This window comes from Leucoraja erinacea, chromosome 6 (genome assembly GCF_028641065.1).
Source record: "Leucoraja erinacea ecotype New England chromosome 6, Leri_hhj_1, whole genome shotgun sequence".
NCBI classification, from domain to species: Eukaryota; Metazoa; Chordata; class Chondrichthyes; order Rajiformes; family Rajidae; genus Leucoraja; species Leucoraja erinaceus.
Window position 1 is genome coordinate 70,853,696 of NC_073382.1, and position 19,853 is coordinate 70,873,548.

Genomic DNA, 19,853 nt, shown 5'->3' on the forward strand with positions numbered 1-19,853 from the left:
TTTATTTGGTTTAGAGGTACAGCGCAGAAACAGGTCCTTCGGCCCACTGAGTCCACACACCGACCAGTGATCCCCGCACAGTAACAGTATACTACGCACACTAGGGAGAATTCACATTCATACCAAGCAAATTAACCTACAATCCTGCATGTCTTTGGAGTGTGGGAGGTAACCGAAGATCTCGGAGAAAACCCATGCAGGTCACGGGAGAACGTACAAACTCTGTATAGATAGTACCCATGGCCATGATCAAACCCAGGTATCTGGCACTGTAAGGCAGCAGCTCTAACACTACACCACCATGTTGCCACCCTTGTCTGACAGTCCTCTCTTCAAGAACCCTACTCTTATTTGACAAATATAGGCTGGTAGCTCTTTTCAAAATAAAAATTCACTGAGCTCCAGAAGATTTAAGTTACTGGCAGAATATATATTTCAATGTTTCAAGCAACATTCATATTAGAATCAAAGAGCTTCACTCTTTAGTTGATTATTCACCAGTAACCATTCAGTCAGTAACAAATTCATCCACATATCTTCTGGCCATAGAGCTGTTGTTATTCTAAAGTTTTGTGTTAAAATTAAAGGAAATTAATCTAACCTTCAAACCAGTTCTCATTATATATTGTCAACTCACAACCTGGGATAGATATCCACCAATGTGCAAAATTAATTTACGAAATCACCTGACCAATTCCCAATGACAAAAAAAACAAAGAAACTGTCAGTGCAGAGAAAATGTAAATACATAGATTCATTTTGCTTGGAATAAAAATGCTCGAAATATTCATCAGGTCAGCAGCACCTGCAGAAGAAAAAAAATTAAAATTTCAAATGAATGTCTCTTCTGAGAGTCCACAAAGGTTGTTTGTTCTGTTGAGGTTTCAACTATCTCAGAATGCAAACTAAGTTCACCAATGAAGCGAGAGGGAATTGAATAGGTTGGCAGAGTTTATATCATGGTAAATGGATATAAAAGATGTGAACGTGGCTGACGAAGGAAGTCAAATACACCAATAGTGTGAATGAGAAGGCATATAATATGGCAAGGCTAATTGGGAAGCTTTTAACAAGCAACAGAAGGCAACTAAAAAGGCAATAAGGGGAGAAAAGATGAAATTTGCAGGTAAGCTATCCAATAATTAGTTTGCAGATGACATTAAAATGGGTGGTATTTTTGTGAAGGTTGTCAAAAATTGCAGCAGGATCTTGATCGGTTGGGCAGGTGGGCTAAGGAATGGTTGGAATTCAATACAGTGAAATGTGAGGTGTTGCATTTTGGGAAGTCTAACAAAGGCAGGACCAAACAATATGGCTTGGGGGAATGTTGTAGAGCAGAGAGGTCAAAGACTGCAGGTATATAGTTCCTTGAATGTGGTAGGTTCCTTGAAGAGGAGGTAGTTGAGGCAGATACTGTCGCAACGTTTATGAAACATTTAGACAGATACATGGATTGAATAGGTTTAGAGGGATATGGGCCAAACACAGGAGGTGGGATGAGGCAAGATGGACGTGGGCAAGTTGGACCGAAGGGCCTGTTTCCACTTTGCCACTAATAATATAAAAGATACCAAAAGAATCTTCAGATATATAAAGAGTAATAAAGAGTCAAGAGTGGACATTGGACTGCAGGAAAATGATGCCGGAGAAGTAGTAAAGGGGAGGAAAGAAATGGCGGACAAATTTAATACGTTTTTTGCAATCAGTCTTCACAGTGGAAGGTGAATAAGTCACCTGGAGTCACCTGGACCTGATGGACTACATCCTGGGATTCTGAAAGAGGTAGCTTTAGAGATTGTGGAGGCATTATGGACGAGTCCCACTTAGGGGGTTTATCAGTGGACTGCTGGTGACTGTCAAGTTGCCGGCAGTCGCCTGAAAAACCGGCAAGTGGAACGGCGACTGTCAGAGTGGAACACACACACACAAACACATCGCTTCCTTCACCACATTATGGAGGCGGGAGACAGGGCAAGCGGGGGGAGCGCTAAAAAATTCACACGGTGCAAAGCCAAGGTGACACAAACACACACTGCGATGAACAGTAAGTTTGGCGCTGTAAAAAGACAGCTAAAGCACAGTGTACGGTAAGTCCTTTAAAAGAGGGAGGGAGTGGGGGGAGAAGGGGGGAGAGGAAGTGGAATCAACTTTTAAGAAGCCAGAGATACACGGTGGACATTTAACACTACCGGTCGGTTATCCTTGCTCTTGAAAACTACTGCTTACCTTTTTCTTCCCAATGAGCCAAAGAAATTCACCGGTTAGCACCGGCTATAACTTAGGAGAACCTCCGAGAACCTTTGACCTCCTGGGAACCCATTAGGACCTCCTGGCGACCCATCTACGGCTTGAGAATTCTCGCTACTCTCAATGGCGGCTTCATTCTAGTCGCCGCTAATTTTTCAACATGTTTAATAATTCATGGTGACCATAATGAGGCCACGACTAGTTCCCAGAATGCAGGATCTCCTCACGATCATGAAGGCAACTCCCCGGCAACCACCCTCGAACATGTGGCGACCATGTGGCGACCATCTGGCGACTGCATAGTCTCCTGCAGTCGCCTACAAAGATGCCTAAGTGGGACAGGCCCATTAGTGATGATTTTTGAAGAAGAGAAATGAAGTAGAAACCAGGAACTAGAGTTAGGAATGGTCCCGGAAGACTAGAAATTTTCAAAAGTTACTCTACTGTTCAAGAAGGGAGCGAAACAAAAGAGGCAAAATTATAGGCCGGTTAGCCTGACTTCAGTAGTTGGGAAGATTTTAGAGTCCATTATTAAGGATAGGGTTTCTGACTACTTCGAAGCACATAATAAAATAGGTTGAAGTAAGCATGGTTTTGGGAAGAGGAGATCTTGCTTAACAAATCCATTGCAATTCTTTGAGGAAAAAAGTAGCAGGATAGACAAAGGAGAATCAGTGGATGTTATTTACTTGGATTCTCTGAAGGCCTTTGATAAGGTGGCACACATGTGGCTGCTAAATAAAATGAGAGCCCACAGTATTAGTGGAAGATACTAGCGTAGATAGAAGATTGGTTGAATGGCAGAAGGCAAAGAGTGGGAACAAAGGTGGCTTTTTCTGGTTGGCTGGCAGTCACTAATGGTGTTCCGCAGGGGTTGGTGTTGGGTCTTTTCACATTGTGCATTAATGATCAATGATAGTAATGAACAAAAGCTTTTTGCTGTACCACAGTACATGTGACAATAAACTAAACTAAACTAAACTAATTTGGATGACAGAATTGATGGTTTTGCGCCCAGGTTTGCAGACGATACGAAGATAACTTAAGGGCCTGTCCCACGAGCATGCGACCTGCATGCGGCAAGCACGACCAAACCGGAAGCGGGGGCCACGCGGAGGTCGAGTGAGTTACGTGAAGTTCGAGCGAAGTCCGCGAGAAGTTCGCGCATGACGTACGGCGTCAAGACGCTCCGTCTGGCATCGAGACACTGCGTATGCCAGTCGAGGCGGTGTGTACGGCATCGAGGCAGCTGTGGGCCGGCAGGCCGTTGCCGCGCGGAATTTTTGAACACGGTCAGTTTTTCGGAGCCCCGCGCGATGTCGGAACCAGCTCCACACAACTCCATACCGCTCCAGCGATCGAAGTGGGACCGGCCCCGCAAGGCCCGGATAGATTGGATGGGGAGAGAAATGTTTCCACTCTTGGGAGAGTCTAGGAGCAGAGGGCACAGCCTTTGAATAAAAGGATAAATATAAGTATGAGCAGTAATTACTTTAGCCGGAGGGTAGTGAATCTGTGGAATTCATTACCACAGATGGCTTTGGAGGCCAAGTCAACCGGTATTTTAATTAATTAAATTGGAGATTGACAGGTTCTTGATTAGTAAGGGTGTCAAAGGTTATGGGGATAAGGCCGGAGAATAGGTTTGAGAAGGAAAGATAGAACAACTATGATTGAATGGTGGAGTAGACTCAACGGGCCAAATTTGGTTTCCTATGACTCATGAACATATGAAATGTAGAGTTAACGCATGTGGTCAAAGTGATCCTCTGCACCAGGACATTAGAGGCATTTTACCGAGGCTTATTTTATATTTTCCCCTGAATTTTTATGTACTTGATCTCTACCAGGTGATCACATGGCATGGCAGGGAAGAGGCAGTGGACAGGGTTATGTGGAGATGTTTACAAGTTATCCAGTCTTAATCCATCAGACAATATAAATGTGGATCAGTGCAGTAGATTAGCTGATTTTTGTCATGTGTCAAATTTATAGATTAGCATTTAAATTGGTAAAATGGTGAGAATGGGTAAATGAGATCAGAACGATCGTTTAGTTGAGTAATGGTCTCACATTTTGCTACAAATTATGTCATTAAATTGTAACAAATCAGGTTTCAAAACTGTGTAACCTGTAAACCAAAATCGTAACATTAAATTTTTGTGATAAGTTCACAACTTTATTTTCAACCATCAGTAATTATAACAATAAAAACTCTCGTACCCTTTTAATCTGTTGCTAGGTATTAAAACCGGATATCCTAAATCTTGTGGAATTGTATGTCTGCAGCATTTGCAAAATAGGCACATAAAAATTTATGGGTATGACAAGCACCCAAATGTTATAATCTTAGACAGATAATTTATAAAATGAAAATGAAGTTAGGTCCCACAATACAAAAGGGCAGAGGAAGAAATCATTGTCAAGGCTCTTCAGTATTGCACGTCGGTGCTTTCTCAGAGGTCAAAACTGATCCTGTTTGCATTAAACAGGCCTCCTCTCTGTCCATCTTCAAATCCAGTGTTAAAACACATTTGTACTCCCTGGCTTTTGACCATGCCTGAGGCTTTGCTTCTGTTTGTGGTGTTTTGATGTTTCTTTATTTTACATGTCTTTTCCTACTATTTCTTTTGATTGTTATTTTTGGTGTGTATTAACTTTTTTGTCAATGATTAGTGATGTACAGCACTTTGTTGCAGCTATGTTTGTTTTTAAAGTGCTCTATAAATAAAATTATTATTATTATTTATTATTAAACACAAAGTAAAACACCTGACTAAGACAAAGGACACTGCTGTTCACTGTACGTCCTACCTGGGTTTAACTACCCAACATTCACACTTGCCCAAGATAAATTGCATGTGAATTTCCCTGGCCCAGTGCAATATACAGTGCAATATACCACCATTATTGGTATCATCCACAAACTTATTAATCATGCCACCTACATTCTCATGTAAACGTAGATGATAAACAAAAGGGGGCCTGGCTCAGATCCCTGTGGCACATAACTGGTCTCAGACCTCCAAATGTAAAACAACTCTCCACTGAATTCTCTACATCCAATGAGACATCCTCCGTCTCCTACCACCAGGCCAATTTTATTTCGAAGTCACGTGAGTGACTACGTGAAGAGCCCGTCAGTCCGCATGCGTCAATATGCAGAATGCATGGGGCGCGAGGTGGAGCAGTTCGAAACTGCTCTGGCAGGTAAGTAATTTTATTTTCAGCGGGCCGCTGCAGGCAGCGGGCCCGGAGTAGCTGACGGAGGTGGCCGGTCTTGGGCCGCCGTGTAGGCTCCATTAGGAGCTAGATTCAATTTGCGGCTGCCGCTGCTGGAGCTCTGTACGGGAGCAGTCGGCCGAATCTGGGGCCACCGTGGAAGCTCCATAGGAGCTCGGTTTCGTTATTGCCTGCTGGCTTTGGAGCTCCATACGGGAGCAGGCGGCCGGATTTTAGGCCACCGTGTAAGCTCCATTGGGGCTGCCGGCGCGGCTAGGTTTGATCGCCGCTAAAGATAACAGCAGCCGGTATTACCCGCGGCCAGGGCAGCAAACGCTAGGTAAGCTCAGCTGCCATAGCGCCTATCAATTTTTAAACATAGATGCTGCTGAGGCAGCATACACTGTAGACCAGCATATAGTGTGTGCTCTATTTGTAGGGGCATTTCGATATACTACAGATAGTTCTTTAATTGAAGTCAAAATCTGAAGAACTGATTAAGGTAGTGATAAATTAAGTCATTAAGTATACAAGTGCACTGGCCTTGCTAGTATCTATGAGATGAAAGATAGTTTCTTTATTGTTATTCAATAGGCTCAAGATATTGCTGATGGCTCATTAGCAGCCAATAGAATGGATATTTTCCTTTTATCATACAGCAAGAGGCTTACATAGTGCATGTTAATAAATTATAAAATTTGGTTGAATATGTCTGGATATTTGCAGATAGAATTCTGCACAGTGTTGCATGAGTTATTGTCTAATTCAAGTCAATTGGGACTATGGTCCGGTTAAGAACAATGGCCATGTATGCAAGTTAGCATCATTTATTTTATGCGAAGTTGAAGTGAGGGAATAGAAACATAGAAACATAGAAATTAGGTGCAGGAGTAGGCCATTCGGCCCTTCGAGCCTGCACCGCCATTCAATATGATCATGGCTGATCATCCAACTCAGTATCCCGTACCTGCCTTCTCTCCATACCCCCTGATCCCCTTAGCCACAAGGGCCACATCTAACTCCCTCTTAAATATAGCCAATGAAGTGGCCTCAACTACCCTCTGTGGCAGAGAGTTCCAGAGATTCACCACTCTCTGCGTGAAAAAAGTTCTTCTCATCTCGGTTTTAAAGGATTTCCCCTTTATCCTTAAGCTGTGACCCCTTGTCCTGGACTTCCCTAACATCGGGAACAATCTTCCTGCATCTAGCCTGTCCAACCCCTTAAGAATTTTGTAAGTTTCTATAAGATCCCCTCTCAATCTTCTAAATTCTAGAGAGTATAAACCAAGTCTATCCAGTCTTTCTTCATAAGACAGTCCTGACATCCCAGGAATCAGTCTGGTGAACCGTCTCTGCACTTGGCAATAATGTCCTTCCTCAGATTTGGAGACCAAAACTGTACACAATACTCCAGGTGTGGTCTCACCAAGACCCTGTACAACTGCAGTAGAACCTCTCTGCTCCTATACTCAAATCCTTTTGCAATGAAAGCTAACATACCATTCGCTTTCTTTACTGCCTGCTGCACCTGCATGCCTACCTTCAATGACTGGTGTACCATGACACCCAGGTCTCGCTGCATCTCCCCCTTTCCCAATCGGCCACCATTTAGATAGTAGTCTGCTTTCCTGTTTTTGCCACCAAAATGGATAACCTCACATTTATCCACATTATACTGCATCTGCCAAACATTTGCCCACTCACCCAGCCTACCCAAGTCACCCTGCAGTCTCCTAGCATCCTCCTCACAGCTAACACTGCCCCCCAGCTTAGTGTCATCCGCAAACTTGGAGATATTGCCTTCAATTCCCTCATCCAGATCATTAATATATATTGTAAATAGCTGGGGTCCCAGTACTGAGCCTTGGGGTACCCCACTAGTCACTGCCTGCCATTGTGAAAAGGACCCGTTTACTCCTACTCTTTGAATACGGGCCCTCCACTCCCAACCCTACTTCTCATAAAGATCATTTGGTAGTTCTAAGGTCGTTAATCTTTCTATAGCTTAGGTCAGCATCTAGTCTGTGATTTCATACGGCTGTTCTAATGATTGACGCGCATGCGGAATGGCAGGCCCTTCACGTATTCCCTCACTTCAACTTCTCAAATAAAGATCAAACTTCATACGTTAAGTTCTCGTTTAATAGTAAGATTAAATGAGAACTTACCAGTTTGAAATTTGATCTGTATTTTATGAGGAGTTTCGATGAGGGATTATGTGAAGAACCCGTCCAGCACGCAGGCGCGACATACTTCAAAGCAGCGGTGTGGAATCACAGGAAACGCAATAATTGAAATAAACATAGTAAAGAAAAGGAGAACTAAAATATCAGTTGATCTCTATAATTGAGGGTGGGAGCGGAGGGCACGTAATCCCTCATCGTAACTCCTCATAAAATACAAATCAAACTTGAAACTGGTAAGTTCTCATTTAAACTTACTATTTTACTTCGGAGTCACGTGAGTGACTACGTGAAGATTTTAAAGCTCTGTGATTTCAAACCGTGTAACAGTTCATACTTCACTCACTGCCGAAGTAATTCGAGGGAGGAAGTATGTTATCGTAACCAACCATGAATCTGTTTGTAAAACAATAATGGTGTTATTAACAATAACAAGACCAAAATGCTCCCCCGGGCTTAAATTATATATTTGCAGATTCTAATACTTTTTCTGCAAACGATACAGGTTCTGCCAGCGGCTTGTTATAAAAGTTTGGAACGTATACTCCCTAGACCACCCCGCTGTAGCCAGGATGTGGTCCATAGGCACGTCCATCCTCTTAGTTACCGTTGTGGATGCTGCCCTGGTTGAGTAAGATTTATACATGTTAGTATTTACCCCAGCAACTCCCAGTACCTGCTTGAGCCACTTGAGATAGTTTGGCTCATCACCCGACCATGTGGTTTCTTGTGGCTGACCCATAAGGCTTTTTCTCTCCCTCGGGGATTTCTTATTGTGTCGCTGTAGTTCAATAAGTGGGTCATGACACATAACCGTGGTTCAGGTGGGTATGCCCGGAATTCCATGACTGGACCTGATGTTCCTGGTCTGCTCTGTTTGACCAGTCCCTGAATGGTAAATTTGACATGGTCTGGTGTTATAACCATATTGTCCAATCATAGTAAATGGAGGAACTGGACTCTTTGTGCTGAGACAAGGCCATCAGCATGACCGTCTTCAGGGTAGGCTGTTACAGGGTGAGGAACCTGGCTGGTGATCATCCCCTAAGGTACGTCAGGACCACACTGACATCCCAGATTTGGGTGTACCTAGGTCTGGGGGATTATAGTTGAATATGCCTCTCCTGAATTTGATCACCAGTGGGTGGTACCCTATGGCCTGTTGTCCTGGTGCCTGAGTTGAGTAGGCTGGCAAAGCACTTCTGGCTGTATTAAAGGCGCTGTAGCTGAGTCCTTCATTGTGGTGAAGACCTGCCAGGAACTCTAGTACAGGTTTTATTGTAGTTGAATATGTAGTTCCTGTATTTGAACAGTATCTTCCCACTTCTTGATGTTCGCCAAGTATGTTCCCTAGTGGATATGCGATGGGATGCTGTCATCGTGTCGATAGTGCTGTTTGACAATCCAGGCCCAGCAGTGGTCTTCCCAATTCTGCAAACCAGGCCCAGCAGTGGTCTTTTCAAATCTGCAACCCAGTAGTTTAATTTATCGTGGCATGGGTGGCTTATGCCTGTAACTGGGTGAGTTGATAAGTCTGGGCTACTGGAAAAATCATTAGGGTTTTGATGACCATGTCCAGGACCACTGGGAACCATGACTGTGGGTTTAGTCGGGTACTATCAAAATACCTGAAGCAGAGTACATCTGTATTTTGCGTAGTACCCTACTGATGAGGCCGTAGTACCTAACTGATGAGGTAGTAAAGGGGAGAACATAGAGATTAGATTCCCCCCCCCCCCCCCCCCCCCCCCCAGTTCAGCGGGAATGTATCCATTGCCGCTGCCTCAAAGTTTGGTTTCATGCGACATACATCGGTACGTAGTGATTCAATTGGAATACAAGGAAATCGATATCTGGTGTTCCATATTGCTTTGTAATTTCAGCAAATACTTTGGTTTAATATGTCTGTTTACAATATTTAGCTCACCTGGTAGGTAAGTTGCTGATGGTGAAATATGTTTGATGACATACGGTTACCAATTGTTAAATAAATTATCACATGATATCGATTTTATTCCGCCCAAGTGGTTTGGTATATGCCACCACTGTGATGTTGTTAATTTATAAACGAACATGCAAAATGGTCCACTACTGAACAATATGCTTTTACCAATAGAACGTACTCAATATTTCCAACTAGGTTTTATGCCCAGTGTCTATAGTGATGACGACTCTAGATTAGTTCATTTGCCACCATGTTCTGGGTATGGGTTATTTTGTTTAAACACTAGCACCTTAGCTCTAATGGAAAGGTTCAAGTTAAGTAGCTGGTAATGCTGCTACTAATTCCCAATTACTCTTGCCACTTTGTTGAATGGTTGGTTGATTGTTACCATTAATTGTTACAGGTTGTGCCATACGCTGACTCTCCTTATGGCAATGTTATAGATGAGTGGGTAGAGTTAATTGAATACCAGATAGTCAATAGTTGTGGATGGTGTCAACGTAGATTTATCTGGATTGTATGACAGAGCCCAGGCTAAATAAGTTTTAGTAGCTAATGCTGCTGATTTAGCTATTTCCATGGATTTGTCTGTCGTTAATATCATAGAGACATGCCATGACGATATGTTCCTTAATAGTGTCAGGGCTGGTTTGAATATCTGGAAACAGTTTTGGCTCATATTAGCCATTGTCAGTAATTTATACTGCCATGGTTACCCCATCCAGGTAAATTGTGGTATGTCCGAAAATCTTTTATGAATGGGTACTGAATAGTATGCATCTTTTAAGTCGATGTCTACCATAAAGTATCCTAGGAAATCCATGGTTAGCAGTTATAATTTTCCATAAAGTGTGTAACCTGGTGAAAATACTCGTGGTTAAGTCAATGATGGTGCGACATTCACCATCTTTGGGTTTTTTGGTACCAACGGTTCATATTAGGTGTCTTTATGACCCCTTTGTATATCTTCTCCAGTTAGCTAGTCCCTCATGTTCTTTTTCAGTGGGAGGGTAGACCCCTTTGGGGTGCATGCTGCACTGCTGGCAAGTTTCTTAATTCAATTATTATCCTTGAATACTTTTGGTATATAACTACCAAGTGTGATAGTTCTTCATGCTTCCAACCCAGGTGTGATTCCTGTACCTTAAGCATACTCCCGATGTTGTTCAGCCAGTGACCCCTCTTCTTGACCAGCCCAGCCCTGATCGCCATCGATCTCTCGATAAGGGAGATGGCCAGTGCTGTTAGTGCACTGGAGCGGGAGTGTTATGCTCCCTTGGTGAGCTTGCCCCAGCTCCCGAGGCAAGTCTCGCTGGAGTTTTTTACTCCATGACCTTACTCCAGGGTTGGAGAACAGACACTTACTTGCTCTTGGGCAGTAGTTTGAAGTGCCGGTTCCATCTTCCGTGTCTGTCTCCAGCCCGAGGTTTGGTTGCTGACTTTGCTCTAGAGGCCGTTTTCGGGCGGCATTTCTGCGGTTCTCGGGCGGCGAGTCTCCTTGTCGGGAGTATGCAGGGGTTACCGGCCAGTTTTTGAGTTTCCCTCCAGTCCGCTGCTGTCGGTCAGACAGCTGTTAGCGGACTGGGCATCGGCTCAGTACTGACTGTGGACCGCAGCGTGTACGGTCCAGGTGCCGCCTCTCCCCCCTGCACTGACGGAACGCTCCTTCCCTGGAGTCGAACGGGGGTCGCTTCCCTCTGTGCTGCTTTGCTCCCTCCAGTTTCCCCTGGAGCAACAAAGAGAAGCAAAGTTGTAAAATCGATCCTGTGGGTAAGTATATACCTAACGGTCCATTCCTTCAGGCTTGTAGCAGGAGCACCTGCACTCCCGTTCGTCGCTGTTGCATCTGCGTGAACGTTCATGTCGCGCATGCGTGCTGGACGGGTTCTTCACGTAGTCACTCACGTGACTCCGAAGTAAAATCTTTCTATTTTGTGGTCAATTGGATCCCCTGGATCTCATGTAATCTAACCTTCTGCAGTAGCCAACCATGAGGGACCTTGTCAAAGCCTTCTGTTCGATTATGGCTGATTCATGTAAATGCCTGCAGATGTATATCTCAACTGCAGGATAGGTCAAAAACAGGAAACCTATTGATAAATAGATACAGTTTCTGAGAAGCTGAATGCCAGGAGATGTCACTATCCTCGATGGGACTGTAGGCTACTAGTATTGTTAATGATAGGATAAGCATCTGTTAGTGACATTAAGGGAGTTTTAATAGTGGTGATTGCACGGTATGCCACATGAAAAAGGAGGCCAGAGATGAAAGGGAAATTGCCTCTAGCAAAGAGGATTTACTACGAGAGAGGCATAACTATCTCAAAACTCCTGAGGAAAAATGTACGTGTGCTAAGGAAGCTGTCTACCAGTGCTCTCTTCAACCTGCTATAGCCACTTGCTGTACCTAGATCCCTCAGTCTGTGCCAGTGGCTCTGACGTGCTTGTTTTCCTAGTTGACCAGCCTGCAACAGCTGACCTGTTCCATGGTATGGTATTCGTGACTCAGCGGGTGAGGCAGCATCTATGGAGCAAAGGAATAGGTGATGTTTCGGGTTGAGATCCTTCTTCAGACTGATGTGGGGGAGAGGCGGGGGAGGAAGAAGAAAGGAAGAGGCGGAGACAGTGGGCTGTGGGAGAGCTGGGAAGGGGAGGGGAAAGAGGGAGAAAGCAAGGACTACCTGAAATTGGAGAAGTCAATGTTTATGCCGCTGGAGTGTACACTACCCAAGCTAAATATGAGGTGCTGCTCCTCCAATTTACAGTGGGCCTCACTCTGGCCATGGAGGAGGCCCAGGATAGAAAGGTCGGATTGGGAAAATGGAGGGAGAGTTGAAGTGCTGAGCCACCGGGAGATCAGGTTGGTTATTATGAACTGAGCGGAGGTGTTGGGCGAAGCGATTGCCCCCGGGTGCTTTCCCTTGCAACTGCAGGAAATGCAACACTTGTTGCTTTACCTCCCCCCATGACTCCATCCAAGGACCTAAACAGACTTTCCAGGTGCGTCAGAGGTTCACCTGCACCTCCTCCATCTTCATCTATTACATCCACTGCTCTAGGTGTCAGCTGCTCTACATCGGTGAGACCAAGCGTAGGGTTGGTGATCGCTTCGCCCAACACCTATGCTCAGTTCGTTTTTGCTTGGGTAGTTTACACCCCATCAGTATGAACATTGACTTCTCCATTTTGAGGTAGTCCTTGCTTTCTCCCTCTTTCCACTCCCCTTTCCAGCTCTCCCACAGCCCACTGTCTCCACCTCTTCCTTTCAATCTCACCTCTGATATGCTCTCCAGACTCATCCACGACAGATCTGGCTAATTATTTTTTAAGACGTTTCACCTTGAAGATCCTTGACCAGGTAGCTTCCACCGTGATCCTATTAAATACTGGCAACAACACAATGGGCCAAATGGCCTCATCCTGTTAATACTTCTTATGTTCTCATTTCAGCTTTTAGCTCCAAATCACTGTCAAATCGTAACCTCTCGTAATTCAGTAGTCAAGACTTTGCGGTCAAGATGACCACAAGACCAGAAGTTTTCATCGAAACATATTTAATTTACTGGGTAAAGAGAAATGGCTGTGTCATTATAATCCCATTGAGTTATCTGTTGAAATAGAACTAGTACAAACTATCTTTCACTGAGCAGCTCAGAAAGTATCAATTATTAAGTGACAGCTGTAGCCTTTAAGAATGCAAGGCTAGAGATGTGTTCTTTTTATGTAAATTACTTGCTTGAAACTTGAAGCTGTCATTTGGTAAACAAGGTAGCAAAACCAGCATTAGTGCTTGGGGATGACAAAGAAAATGCACACTTAACAAAACCTCATCTAACAACTATAAGGATTAGGTTTTTACCTGTCTATGTGATTGTTGGGTGTACGAGATGAAACATGCTTCAGCATTGAACTTTCCAATTGCAGCTCCATTTTATCTATAATCAAATGGCTGTTAAAAATTAATTGCTGTACCATAGACTTGTTTTCTAATTGTGTTGTGTACCAGCGTCTTAGTTTTGCGCACAGACCTTTACCTTTCAGTGCCTTGTACGATTTATGTATAATTTATATTGTTGTTTCTTTGTTTGAATCAATGTGCACATGATGCCGTTACAAGCAAGATATTCATTGTGCCTGTACACTATACCATATGAAGAAGGGTCTTGACCCGAAACATTGCCTATTTCCTTCGCTCCATAGATGCTTCCTCACCTGCTGAGTTTCTCCAGCATTTTTGTCTACCTTCGATTTTCCAACATCTGCAGTTCCTTCTTAAACATACCATATGACTTGGCTACTTAAGCTCCACTTACCAGATAGTCATAAGAGACTATTGATTTATTGAGAATATTTGACAATAGACAATAGACAATAGGTGCAGGAGTAGGCCACTCGGCCCTTCGAGCCAGCACTGCCCTTCACTACGATCATGGCTGATCATCCACAATCAGTACCCCGTTCCTGCCTTCTCCCCATATCCCTTGACTACGCTATCTTTAAGTTATTTGATTTCTCTAACTTCAGATAACTCTCGCTTTCCCTCTCTCTCTGTCCTTCCCCCACCCTAGTTCTCCGACTACTTTCACTGTCCTCCTGATTAATTTTACTGATCATATGCCTCTTTGTCACCTTCCCCTCGGCTATCAATGAACCTACATTTCCTTGATCACTGTCTGCTTTGATCTGTCATTTTCACATCTTATCCTTCCATATCTCCAGTCTCCCTCTCCTCTGATTCTTAGTCTGAAGAAGGGTCTCGACCTGAAATGTCATCCATTTCTTCTCTCCAGAGATGCTATCCCGCTGAGTTACAATGACATTAATCTAATTTTAGGATACATATTCAATTTCATTTTGCCTTCATTCTGATGTGATTTTATGTTTCAGCATTGGTATCTGACATTATAGGCAGCCAAGGAAGAGAAAACGGTACCAAGGTATTTACGTTCGCGCTAATGCTGTATTTTCTTCTTGCTGGTGCATGGGATAAGGGAATATTTGAAATCCTATCAATGGTTTAAAAAAATCAACTATAGTAAAAAAAAACTTGTTAAATTGCCTCATTAAAAAGGAGTAAAATATAACCTTTTTTAGGTACTTCTGAGGTAACATCATTGACAGATATGCACTTTGATCAAAGATAAATGGTAGTTACTGGGCTTCCCATTTTCTCAAGATAGGCAGGCTGAATACAAGTTGAGTTGCAGAAGATTATGAAGGGCATAGATGTGTTAACTTTGCTTAACTAAAGCTAAATTTGCCAAGCATGTCGGATGAGGAACAGCGGGGAAAGGCCATAGGAATCCAGTTCTGAGCAAAATTATGGTTAAATCAGGTGTTTGTTTATTGCAAACAACAAAGGTATCTGTCAGAGCAATCATCTCCCAAGGAAACCATACATGAATCTGCACTCCTCAAATAAATAAAAACGGGATAAGGTGTCTCAAATGTTGTTTCAATATGTTAAATGCATTAAATTGAACAGTAATAGAAGAGAAGGCATTTTCTTTTCATGATCTGGTTCTTTTGCTTTCAAGTTTGAGTGAGTCCCACCTCCAAAGAGGGTTGATGACAATAGAATTGCTTCTTCCAAAGGTACTTCTTCCAGTAGGATTACTATTCACATCCATTTAAACATTTGTTAACAATATCATGGGAAAAAAAGACAAACAGCTGGAGGAACTCAGCAGATAAGGCAACATTGGTGGACAGAAATAAACAGACACATTTTGAGGCCAGCACCCTACTTCGGAGAGGATTCATTTCCCTTCATAGATGCTGTCTGACCTGTTGAATTCCTCCACTTGTTTGCTTGTTGCTCCAGATTTCACCATCTGCAGGTGCTTGGATTTTCTCATAGAAAATACTTTTATTGTGATTCATATGGTGTATTGCATCTGTACAGAATTCGACCTACGTCACATCTGTGACACTCTCTCTATAAATGGAATGATGGTGGGGGGGGGATCCCTTTTATTTAAGGGAATTCCATTACCATCCTTCCTTTTAAGACCTCCAAAAAATAAATCTATTCAACAGGACATGGTAGGGGTTCTAAATGAATACTTTGCATTGGAGTAAGAGGAAGATGCTATGCTAATCTCAGGAAAAAATGTAGTTGTGATACTGTTCGTGCAAAGAATGAAGAATGGGGAGGTACTAGAAAGGTTGGCTTCACTCTTTTGTGGTGGAGGCAGATGCAATAATAGCATTTAAGAAACTTTTTGATAGGAACCCGGGACTGCTTAGTTTAGTTTATAGATATAGCACGGAAACAGGCCCTTCGCCACATCGAGTCCGCACCGACCAGCGATCCCCACACATTAACACTATCTACACACATTATGGACAATTTACACTTATACCAAGTAATTAACTTACAAACCTGCACGTCTTTGGAGATCTTCGGTATCCTCACACACCAAAAACCGAAAACCCATGCAGATCATGCAGAGAACATACAAACTCCGTACAGACAGCACCCGTAGCCAGGATCGAACCAAGGACCCAGGGTTCTGGTGCTGAAAGGAAGCAACTCTACTGCTGTGCCACCTGGACTAGAGGGATATGGATCATTTGCAGGCAGAGGAGATTAGTTTATTGTGGTATCATGCTAGGCACAGTCATTGAGGGCTGAAGGGCCTGTTCCTGACCTATACTGTTCCATGTTCCATGTGTACTGGACTCCTGCCAGGCTAATGCTGATTCCATTGGCCATCCAAAATAGTGTTTTGCAGACTGAGCTCCAGTACTCTGACAGAATTCTTGATACGTTGCTAACTTGATAGGGAAATCAGTCCAGTTTTGAATGTAATCGGGCAAAGGAGCTTCTGGTTTGTCGGTTTGTTAACATGAATTTTATCATTTGGAAATTGATGAAGATTCAAAGTAATTGAGCTTGTGGGTGAGGGGAAAGAATGAGAAAATTATAACATGGGATGTGTTGGACTCTGAGAGGTAAGGATGGGATTTGGTCAGGTTGGACAGGTGATGGTGGTGGACTAGTGGGGGTTGAAAGATGATGGTGGATCCGGTATGAAATTATGGTGGAGTCTGGTGGGTTCTAAGAAATTATGATGAAGCTCAGAAAGATGGGTATGGCTTCTGATGATGAGGAAGATGAGGGCAGGATTCTTGTGAGGTCGGACAGTTGATGGTGGGGTCAGGTAGACACAATAGTGAGTGCGCTGGTGAAGTGAGCATGTGATGGTACGGATATTGACAATGTGGACAGGCGTTGGTGATAAGCTGGAGGCCTCGCACAAGATTTTGGCAGTGGCAGGCGAGGACCAAATAGGTCAGTCACATCACAATCATGGTGACACATCAGCTGGCATGTCCTGAATGATCCTTAGCAATTTCTATAGATCGACCACAGAAAGCATCTTAACACCTTGGTTTAGGAACTGATCTGCCCAAAATGCAAGAAAGCACTGAGATTTGGACAAGTACATCACGCAGACCAGCCTTCCTCGTATTGAGGTTGTTGTGTCCTTGGACCAGGAGTTAGGGATTATGATGTTGGAAACATAAAACATAGAAAAATACTTCCAGAGCAGGCCATTTGGCCCTTCGAGCCAGAACTATGATTCAATATGATCATGGCTGATCATCTAAAATCAGTACTCCGTTCCTGCTTTCTCCCCAAAGCCCTTGATTTCTTTAGCCATGAGAGCTAAATCTAACTCTCTCTTGAAAACATCCAATGAATTGGCCTCCACTGCCTTCTGTGGATGAGTGGAAGTGCCTGTGAAAGTGAAGTTAGTGTCAATAAATAGGAGTCTGAGTAGGAAGTTTCAGTCTTACTGTCTCTGGCTACATTTTATCTCTGTTTGCTTTGTTGTAACCTTCTCCCAGCTAACAATGGTATATTCTACATTTTCCTTGATCCTGCTTTTGCACCTTATACTTCCATATCTCTGTATCTCTCCCTCTCCCCTGACATCAGTCTGAAGAAGTGTCTTGATCCGAATGTCACTCATTCCTTCTCTCTAGAGATGCCCTTTATCTCGCTGAGTTACTCCAGGATTTTGTGTCTAAATAGGAGTCTGATGTGGGTGTTCTTGTTACCGAGCCATTTGAGGGGTGTGTGTAGAGACAGGGACATACATGGTCCTGGGGCAATAGCTCCAAGTTCCCCTGCAATGCATAAAGAGAATAAAAACATCATTTGTGACCTCTGCTGAATATTTTGCTTCATAGAAAATGTCAAGTATTAGTCAGTATTGTGCTTCACCTGAGGGAGAGAGAAGAAACTATTTTCACTTGTCTAACACGGATGAGGAACAGTATACCATTGTATTTCCACGCAGTTATATATAAATCTTTTAAACATGGTAAGTTTATAAGAAATGTTGCCTGATGGTAAATCTCTTTTAACATTATTGTATTACAAATTTGCTGTAACAAGTCCACTGTTTTAATGGACAGCTCATTCGCTCCTTCCACAGGGCGGCACAGTGGCGCAGCAGTAGTGTTGCTGCCTTACAGCGCCAGAGACCCGGGTTCAATCCTGACTACAGGTGCTGTCTGTATGGAGTTTGTACATTCACCCTGGGACCATGTTGGTTTTCTCCTGTTGCTCCGATTTCCTCCCATATACTAAAAACGAGGACGTTTGTAGGTTAATCGGCTTCTGGAAATTACTCCTGGTGTGTAGGATAGAACTAGTGTACAGGTGATCATCGTTCGGCATGGACTCGGTGGGCCGAAGGGCATGTTTCCATGCTGTACCTCTAAACTAAACACTGTTGCTTCAACTCATTCACATCATTTAAGTACTCCATCCTTAATTCCATAAATGGTCTATTAAGGCTGCTTTATTCCTGCCTAAGTGTAACAAATAATTTGTCAGTTCTAATAGGTTTCAAAATAGAAGTTTTCTTTGAATAACATATTGTGTGAGTCACTGCAATTATCTGGCAAAATACACTACTATGAAAATATTGCACTGACTCATTTTCAATAATAATGAATCCAGCTTAGAAATGTAACCATTCATGCATCTTTAAAGATGTTTTTCACATATTTTTTTTATCATTGCAGAGTTTCCTTGCTTTAAAAAAAAAAGACATATGGTGTCTTAAAAGCATAAAGTACATTTATAGTTTCTGGTGCATTTAAAGATGGAAGCGGAAGTGATGGTCCTGCTACCTCAACCTTCTCAGAGTTCCATTTATAAAGGTCTGCAAAAAGTGACCAGTGGACCTGGACCAGGAACTCTACAACCCACAAGGTTGGAAGGTGTAAGGTGAGGCCAAACCAAATCAACTCAAGTAAATGTGTTACCTTACATTGTGTGAAATGCTGGGTTTATTGCCTGAAGGCCTACTCCTCACTAAGACATTCTGCCTCAAATCTTAACCGTAGGAAAATATGTTCAGAAAAACATGGCAGCTGTTGCAAATCTGAAAGAAAATCTGAACATGTTCATAAGGTCATAAGGTAATAAGGAATACAAGTCTACTCTGCCATTCAATCATGGCTGATCTATCTCTCCCTCCTAACCCCATTACCCTGCCTTCTCCCCATAACCTCTGATACCTGTACTAATCAAGAATATACCTATCTCTGCTTAAAAATATCCACTGACTTGGCCTCCACAGCCTTCTGGGGCAAAGAATTCCACAGATTCACTACACTCTGACTAAAGAAATTTCCCCTCATCTTCTTCCTAAAAGAGCGTCCTTTACTTCTGAAGCTATGACCTCTAGTCCTAGACTCGCCCACTGTTATCCCATCATTGAATTGTTGAATGTTTCCATTGTTGGGCTAATCACAAGTTAGCAGCCCAGTACAACACTCTAAGATGGAAGAAGACCTGGGCAGTGGGTGTGGACATAGAGTGCTGCATCTGATCTACATGCAGAATGCTAATGCAATGCTTTTGCCCTTTCACAGTTCTAATGAAAGGACTTCAACCCAATGCATTAACCTTTGAATTCCTTACCGAGACACTACCTGACCTGCTGAGTGTTCCCAGCATTTTCTGATTTTAATTCAGATTTCCAGCATCTGACTTTTTTTTGAGCGTCAGTTTTCTAAAACCTTACTGCATATCGAGGTAAATACATCTTAAAACAAAGTAGCCTCACCTCTTCTGTAAGTGATGCAGAATATGGCGATCCATCAAATAGAGCTGGCAGGTCCAGAACTAATATCTGAATGCGATACATTAGTTGATCTCAATTAAGGGAGCTGTAGGGTGCTGGCTTCAGCTTTACTGGGTGAGGCAGAGAAGAGTTAGCCTGAGTAAA